The sequence below is a fragment of the Megascapheus bottae genome, chromosome 20, assembly GCF_031878675.1.
Source record: "Megascapheus bottae isolate mThoBot1 chromosome 20, mThoBot2.hap1, whole genome shotgun sequence".
Classification (NCBI taxonomy): domain Eukaryota; kingdom Metazoa; phylum Chordata; class Mammalia; order Rodentia; family Geomyidae; genus Megascapheus; species Megascapheus bottae.
In genome coordinates this window covers 40,492,235-40,501,713 of record NC_143528.1, presented here as the reverse complement: position 1 = coordinate 40,501,713, position 9,479 = coordinate 40,492,235, and positions in this window count along the sequence as shown.

Here is a 9,479-nt window from a genome sequence, read left to right as displayed (position 1 = left end):
GTGCTGGCCAGACCCCCAGCCCCTCCTCCCCCTGGCTTTGTACACGTACACAGAAACCCTCCAGGCCTCCACTGTGCTGCCCTGTGGTCCCGCCCTATGCCTTCTCGGGCTCAGTAGTGATCACAGAAGCCTCGCCAGGCTTCATCACCACTTGGCTTTGCCCAAGACCTACTACCCCACAGCAATACCAAGTGCTATTACATCATCGATGGACATTGACAATTTTATTTTTTATGATTATTTGTTTCTATATTACTGTAAGAAAAAGTGAAATAAAAATATTTCAAAGGAAGATATCTATAGATACCTTGCCTTTTTCCTACCGGTTCCTATTACAGCATATATAGGGTCAAACCCCTCATTTAAAGAATGGGCCAGGAGCGAGGCCTAGTGGTAGAGTGCTTGCCTAGCATACATGAAGCCCTAGATTTGATTCCTCGGTACCACATACACAGAAAAAGCCAGAAATGGAGCTGTGGCTCGAGGGGTAGAGTGCTAGCCTTGAGAAAGTCCAAGGACTGGCAAAAAAAAACACATTTTTTTAACTATAGATGAATCTAATAGATGGGTGGATAGGTGGATGGGTGGGTGGGTAGATGGATGCATGCATGCATGGCTGGATGGATGGATGAGTGGATGGGTGCAGGGATGAATGCATACCTGCAGGGATGGATGGCTGCACTCATGGATGAATACAAGCATGATAGATATGTGCATCTATGTAGGGATCGATGCAGGGAATGGATGCATATGAGGATGGATGGATGGATGGATGGAGAGATGAATGGACAAATTAGATGAAGATGTGGGAAGGAATCCACGATTAGCCAGCCTCCTCCTCCTCCTCCTCCTCCAATCCCTACTTCCTTCAGGGAGCGCTGTCCTGAGGCAGTGCCCTTCACACAGTGGGGATACGGTGGGACCTCATCTCCACCACTGGACCAAAGCAAACCCACCCTCCACGACAGCCACCTCTCCACAGCGAGAATACTACCGTGCTCTCAGGAAGGCGTGTGCCTTGCATTTCCCAGCTTCTCCCAGCACCATTTCACCAGCACATGCTGGAGGTGGGGAGGGGGCCTCCTGGCAAACGCACATTGCAGGGAAAGTAGGTTCTGGCCATGAGGCTTCAGAACAGGCCTGGGATCTGTAACACACGCCACCACGTGGCCCAGAGACACTCCAGGAAATGTTTGGGGGACAAAGCAGAGGAGCTGGAGATAGTCGTAAACTGGTCCTGTCTCCGTGACTTCCGAGCACCCTGCCTCAGAGGTCCAGGCTGGATGGGAACCCACTTTGTGGAAGGGACACCTGACTATAAACCAACTTTCTCGCCATGAATGTCCTGGAAGGGACCTGAGTTACCAGGTTCTTTCAAGGATCGTAGGACACAACGGGTGGGGGAAGGGAGTGGCAGGGGAGGGGATGGAGGGGCGGGGGAGGGGTGCAGGCCGCACGTGGGAATTCAGCACCACACTGGCCACGTGGCTCATGTCTGGTTCACAGGACACAGAGGCCGGTGGTCTGTCCTCTGCCGCAGGGCCACGCGTCCACACAAAGGAATTGTCAGAGCCACAGGCGCCCTCATGTGCAGAGGCTGTGTCCACCAGGCAGAACCACGCCAGGCCCAGCCAGGCCTCAGGAGTCCCAGGGAAGCATCCCCGAGGGTTTTGAATGGTTATGATGTGACTTAAAGGAGCAAGAACCTGTGCAGAAAATGGAGTCCCCCGAGTAACCTACCCATGACAGCGGGCACCCATGTGCCTGGGTAGAGCAGTGGCTGTGGAGGTGACAGGGTCTGCCTGGGGGCTCGCTGAGGGCCACACTCTGAGATGGACATTGGAAGTCAATAGAACACACCAGCCACAGACATGGAAGGAAGGAAACACGAGTGGGGGTTCAGGGAAAAGGCCAGCCCTGCCTGGAGACCGAAATGTGATGGTCTGGATCTGGGTATCAGGTAATATTATAAACATTCCACGGCTAGGAACCAGTGGCTCATGCATGTAGTTCTAGCTACTCAGGAGGCTGAGGTCTAAGGATCACAGTTCAAAGCCAGTCAAAGCAGAAGAGACTTTTCTCCAATGAACCACTCAAAAACTGTGGCTCAAGTGGTAGAGCGCTAGACGATGAGCACAGATAGGCTCAGGGACAGCACCCAGGCCCTGAGTTCAAGCCCCATGACAACCACCACCACCACCACCAATGAAAAAGCACTCTTCCTGAATGAACTCCTCCAGAAAGGGGCAGCAATGTTGGAGAGAAGATTGCTGCCTAGATGCTGGGGACTCCAGCATTTGTTTTTATTAGCTGAATATTGCGGTCCAGTTCCTCACTCCTGCTCCTTCTCCAGTCTCCAGCCTGCACCTCCTCACCACCAGAAACATCTGGGAATCTGACTTTCTTCCCCCATAAACAAATGACTTAACGAGTGTTACCATTCAGACCCGTAGTGCTAAAGAAATCCTAAAGTGCCCCCTGCTGGAGAAACAGAGAATCTATTTACATGTGTACTTTTCTCAAACAATTCAGCAAAGGCAGTAAATTTGCTCAGTCCCCTCACTTTCCTTCTGGCATTGCAGTTGTCACTGCTTGCCATATTCTCTAAAGAATGCTCCAAAGTATACACAGTAAAATACCCAGGTGTTACAATTCAATTAAATTGACAAATACATTTTGACTGGAAAGGGGAAACAGAGATCAGAATGGGATGCTGGAATTTGGCTGGATAACAGCTAGACTTGAACACTGGGGAAACCTGAGATGGAGGGTGAAGCCACAAGGTCTCTTAAGAGAAAACAAAACGTCGTCATACTTCCTACTTCCCAGGTGAGTGCAATGTGTAGACTTGCTCAGGACTGGAATTTCTCACAATCTCAGTAAGTGCTCAAACCCCAAAGGCAAAGGCTGCTGTGTTCACTCTAGAAATAACCTTCTCTCAACCTCCTCAAACTAGGGGCAACAGGGTCTTAGACTGCGTCTGCTGCCATCGATTAGCCACACAAGGGACAAGAGCCCGGGCCTGTGCCTCCACTTTGTGTTTGACAGCCTTGGGTGTTCTCTCCATTGTCACTAGGCTAGAACATTCTAGGGGAAAAAAAAAAACAGCATTGAAAAGAGGACATAAAGATGACAGGGGGTGAAACTGCCCCCAAGAAAGAACAGAACCTTGCAGGACAGACGATTCACCATAAGCACACTTACCTGGAACCAGGTGGCTTGCCCTGGAGCGCAGGGAGCCATCTCACAGGAGCAGATCCGAAGCTTGGCTTTTGGCCTTCTCCAGCTGAGTGCTAAGGCCTGGCTTCCTGTTTGGGGACGGGCGCCCCTCCTCCTGGTCCTAAGCAATTCGATTTGCTTCTTCCCTCCTCCAGGCCACATGTCTCTCTCTGCCTTCCTCCCGTGAGCCCAACACGCAACGGTTCCATCCACAAAAGTTTGTGGCGTTTTCTCTAGTTACACGTGCCTTCATTCTTCTCATCATACAGCCTTGCTTTGGGTTTCCACCTTCAGCAGAAGAGGCCTTGGTGATCCACTCCCCTGTCTCCAGATGGCTTTCCTCCCTGCACATGGCCTGAATTCCTGCACACCCAGACACAACTCACCCCAACAAGCCATGTCCACATGGTAAGTCACGACCAGAGTTCACACCCTTCAACACAGAATGCTTTGAAAAGAAGGCTTTCTTGACCATGAGATGGGCTTCATCAGCTCATTAATTACCAGAAGCCAGGCCCCATTAATTAATTACCAGTAGCCCAGGCCCTTTTCTTCAGGCACATTTCTCTGTAATCAACCATTTCTAGCAGCAGATTTTACATACATATATTTTCCCCTGGCTCCTTGGTCATTTGCAGAGGCTGTGGTGCTGTGTAAATCATTGGTTAATCTGTGGAACTTTTCTCTTGTCCATCTGCTGTTTGTTTGTAGGGGAGACAGCCATGAACTTTGTGACAGGCGAGGGGAAGGGAATGCCTTTTTCTCTTACAGTTCCTACGCTAGCCAGGTCCAGGGAAGGTCTTAGAGATTTCAAGAGTTGGAGGAAGGGCTTGGGTTCCAGGCAGGAAAAGTCTCTCACTCTCAGTTCATCTTTGTTCTGCCTTGATGTAGTTCTAGAGGAAGCTTCTCCTATGGCTAGAAAGACACTTACTTGCTTGCTTTCCCAGTGGAACATGTCTGAAAAGAAGAGGGCTTTTTTTTGCCCTTCCATTCCCCCATTGCCAGCCTTTTGTAAATAACTGTCTGAAAAGAAACTGAAGCAAAAACAAAAACAACTAGTGGCATGAATCAAGTGATAGCACATTTGCCCAAGACCCTGAGTTCAATCCCCAGTACTACTAGAAAAAAAATATGGAGCTTGTAAAGGCCCTATTCTCTGAAACACAGATTTTTCATGTATACAGTAAGCCTTCTAAGCTGGGTGCTGAAGGTTCATACCTGTAATCCTAGCTGTTTAGGCAGTTAAGATCAGAGGATCGCAGTTCAAAGCAAGCCTGGAAAGAAAAGTTGTAAGATTTATCCCAATAAGCTATTCAGAAAAGGCCAGAAGTGGCACTGTAGCTCACGTGGTATAGGACTAGCCTTGAGCAAAAGAAACTCAGGGACAGTGCTCAGGACTTGAATTCAAGCCTCGGGACTGGCAAAAAAAGAAAGAAAGAAAGCCTTTTAGAAAGACCCTTAAAACATTGCTAAGGAGGCACATTTATACTCCCAAATAGAAGCAGGTCTCAAAGAGATGGTACACACCCACACTCACTGCAGCACTATTCACAAACAAGGAAGCAGGGATGGGAGTGTGGGCCTAGTGTTTGCATGAAGACCAGGTTCTATTCCTTGGCACCATATACATAGAAAAAGCCAGAAGTGGTCATGTGGCTCCAGTGGCAGAGCGCTAGCCTTGAGGAAAAAGCTCAAGGACAGTGCTCAGGCCCTGAGTTCAAACCCCAGGACTAGCAAAAAAAAAAAAAAAAAAAAAACAAAACAAAACCAAAAACCCACCATGGAAGCACCCAATTTCTAGTGGCAGATGACTGATAAGCAAAACGTGTTCTACACATGGAACAGAATGTGATACAACCTCAAAATGAAGCCAGTTGTGGCATGCTGCAACACGGGCGGGCCTTGAGGGCGTGAGGCTGAGGGAAGTAAAGCAGCCACAGGAGAAAGACGGGATCCCGGCCATGCCACTGGGAGAGAGGGCCAACTCACAGACAGAAAGGAGCATGGGGAGGGGTGGAAGGGATGCTTGCAGGATGCGCTCACCACTGCAGAGGGGGCACAGCTGGGACGGCACAGCTGGTAAACTGCCTGCTACATCATATATACACGTGTACAGAATGTGATTATATCTGTGTCTATTTATGCATATGTGAGGTGGGAGGGAGCAGCATGTGGAGGAAAGCCTGTACTTCTGAACATGGAATAGACCGCATACTTCTGTGTGAAAGCAAGGGGGGCTATGGATCTAGTAGTTGATTTGCACACTCATGTTTTAAAAGCTCTGGGAAGATGCATAACAGCTGATAGTGAAGTTTACTAGGGAGTCGTGCACGCACATGTGTGTCTCGCTTTCTGTGTGTATGTGTGCGTGTACTACACACCTGCAAACAGCAAGCCATAGAAAGGGGCAGATGCTGAGCAAAACACAGGTTATTCCCCCACAAGTCCCAGTCTGTGCTTTCATCCCGCACTGTCTCCGTGATCTTTCCTTTCCTAGCCAGGCTCCTTGTGTGGCTTCTTGGGTGTGTCCATTCTCACTCCCCTCCTTTTCCCCCAGGGAGGTGGGTCAGTGTCTTTGCTAAGAATGTGCTGATGGCCTTTAGCCACCAACCCTGTCCCTTCCCACCAGCTCCTGAGGGCCAGGCATTGCTTCTCACACCAGTTGGCCAAAGGTCTCCCTTCCTTGCTGAGGAGCTTTATTCAACTGTGGCCAGCCTCACCCCAGGCACCAGGCGCTCTCTGGGGACACTTCCAGGTGTCAGATGCTATGCATGATAAGAAGCAGTGTCACCTGGCCTTGTATCGCAGTTACCTAGAAGGTCCTAAAAATAGCCACTCCTCAGCCAAGAAAGAACGGCAGCAGCTGCCACCCGCCAGGCACTTCCCATACCTTGGCTGGAGTCCTGTGAGGCCCGATGGAGATGTTCTCCTTTGCCAAGGGAGGGACTCTGAGAAGCGGAGAAAGTCATGGCGGGGTCCTCGCTGAGAGTGGCTGAGTCAAAATCGGAAGCCCTGTCTGTGTGGCTGCCTCAACCATACTTTCCCAACGTCTGCTTCCTCCAGGTGGCAAATTTAGTGTTGCCAACCTGTCAGCCAGCAGAGAGAAACTCAAGAATGGAGTTGCTCCTCCTCCAGAGGCTGCAATCTGAGGATGGTGATTTGAAGCCAGCCCAGGCAGACAAATCGGAGAGACTCCACTTAACCCCGTGCTGGAGGAAGCCCCAGATGGACACCCTCGGCCTGTCCTCTGCGTGGGCCAGGCCTCCAGGCTCGGGGGTGAGATCTGGTGTGTTCTGCTGAAGCACATCCACAGACAGCGTCAACAAAGCAGGCATGTTCACTGCCTTCCAGCCCAGTGCCCCCACTCCTGGAAACCTGAGGAATGGAGTCACCTCCCCTCACCTGCCCTTACCCACCCTGGGCCAGTGCCACCACCCTGGTTATTTGGTCTTGTTTCCCAAGCCTGCCTCTCTCTCTCTCTCTCTCTCTCTCTCTCTCTCTCTCTCTCTCTCTCTCTCTCTCTCTCTCTCTCTCTCTCTCTCTCTCTCTCTCTCTCTCTCTCGTCTCAAAGAGCAAGAAGCCAGGGCCCTTGGGTATCATTTTGTCACAAATCACTGCAACGAGAACTCGCCTATCCAGTCAGAGGTGCCTCCAGAAGGTTCTGCACAACCGCCTTTTCTGTAGACCAGGCGGATGGCCCTGGCTCTTTCTTGGGTGCTGTGTGGTAGAAAAACCACACAAGCCCACATTTTGACATCTCTTGAGCTCTGTGTTCGCAGAGCTGAAGGTCATGGAGGCTCTGGTCTTAGATGTCCCCCAAAGGCCTGGGTACTGGTGTCTTAGTCTCCCCACTCCCTACCATCGCAGCCAGCACTATCGGAGAGTGGTGGGAACTTTGGGGGTGGAGTGAGGCCCTGGCGCTGTGTTCTTGAGGGGGACAGAGGGACCCCATCCCTGCTTCCTAGCTGCCATGGCATGGTCACCTCTGCCCCTGAGCCTCCCCTACCAGAGGCCCAGATGCAAGGGAGTCAATTAGCCAAGGATCAAAGTTTCTGGAGCTGAAACAAGCTCTCCTCCATTGAAGGTGACTGTGGCAACGTGAGGAGCACTGACTAATGCACACCACATGGCACAGGGCCCCCACCCTGCGGTGCTCAGCTCCTCCCTGCCCCTCCTCTGCCTCTGCCCCAGCCCCTGTCACAGCCAGAGCCCAGCCCTCCCTCCGGCCCCAGGTTTGACTATGTTCCCAAACTCACTGAGAGTCCACAGTACAGGGCACCACTAGAATCTTCAGAGGGAAAAACCACGCCTGGCGTGGGGGGAAATTTGGAGAGTACCAGTTCTCCACAGTGGTCCTAGAGAGCCCGAGCCGGGAGAGATGGGGCCTGATCAGCTGTGCTTCCACCCTCGGGCCTTGGGAGAAGATAAGGGAGAGCCAGGGGCTGTCAAGAAGGCCAAACAAACCTGCTTCCCAGGTGTTCTTAGGGCTCTCAGCCCATCCCCCTGGCAAAGGGGGAGCCACAGGGTCTTGGCTCTGTTGACTCTGGCAAGAGGGGAAGATGCTATCAGCTCACAAGGTCGGCTCCCCTGGTCATGAGCAGAGCAGCCGACATGCCAAGTCGAGCTGGCATTGCTTTCCTCTATACTGCTCTGCTGGGCTATAGAGAACTGTCCAGTCCAGGCCTGTTTCCGGGAGACGGAACAGTTCCAGGTTGCCATGTTCTACCTCAAATCCCATACATCATCTTTGTACTGTGTGCCTGGTTAAGGATTGTGGGAGTAAGAGCTCCCGCCTTTGAAAAACACCCAACTTTTCCTATAATAGTTGATGAGGCTTTATTCTTCCACTTCACTAGCAATTATTGCATGGGACAGTGGATGCTTGCATATGATTTTACGATTGTTTTAAAACAGAAAGCTCCATGCTGCCTGCACTGGAACTGGAGCTCAGTGACAGAGAATGAGACCCAGGGATCAAGCCTCAGCAAGAATTAATTAGTGAATCAGTCAATTAAATGTTAAGGGTCTTGCAGTCACATAGGTTCTGAGTGGGCTGAGACAGGCACCTTGACTCCTGGCTGCAGACCTGTGTGTCTATAATGTAATGGGACAGGGCTCTCCTCTCACATGGAGAGACTACCCTCCATCTTTCCACAACCATCCATCCTTTCTGGCTGCCCTCTACTCATGGGCCAGTTCTGTGTACATCTCCAGGCTTTCCAGACTCTCCTTGCCTGGCCTATAGGAGAGCCCCTGGGCTCATGGAACTATGTTCGTTCAAGACAACCCAAAGCTTGTCAAAGACACTGGTTTCCCAGGAAAGGTCCCCATCGCAGGTGGCATCTCCTGGGGCGGAGTAGAGCCAGGCAGGCTCTGGGGAGAGTCATCTCCAGGTCCAGATTCTGAGGACAGAGCTCTAGGACTCCACTTAGGAGTCCCAGCACCCTGGGACTCACCTTTCCCTCCATGCTGCTTCCCACCAGCCTGGTTTGCACGGTACTGGCTGGCTGTGCTGGGGTGGGAGCAGCTTCTCCAGTTTCTCAGAGACCCTGGTGTCTGGGTTTCACCGCAGGCAGCACAGCTGGGCTGTTCCCAGGCAGGGGAGGTGGAAAGAAAACTGGGACCTTGCCAAGGATATGCACGAACGTACATGCAGTAACAACTGGATGGACTTGTTTCCACAGAGAACACGGAGCCTGGATGAGAGCAAACACCCTGCCCCTGAGGGGGGCAGGACAGCATGCAGCGTCCCCAGAGTCCCTGGTCCTCCAACACCGTCACTTAAATAATGTGTACATGAAATCACACAGCCTCAACACTGTCACTTAAATAATGCGTACATGAAATCACACAGTGTGCCTGCCACTTTTTAGAACCAGCCTCTGGCACTCAGCATTACCACATCCAGCTCCCCTGCTCCCCCGTCAGAGGCTGGGACTTGAACTCATTACCTGCTGCTTTACATTCACTGGTACCTCCATTCTTACCACCACCTGAACCACGCTCCTAAGCCCTATATGCAGGTTTTTGTACACACTAGTTTATTCCTCTTTGACACACAGGTAAATGAATAAACTGTGGTATTTCTAACCACAGAATGCGCCTTTTTTACCTCTTTTTTAAATTAAATAATTTATTAACATTGATTTTTACATCATAGTTCAAATGACATGTTTAACAAACAAGTAGTCAAGAAGAGAATCTCTATATACAGTCACTGGCACTTAGATTTTAGGCTGAGGGTTTGTATGTCATATTAG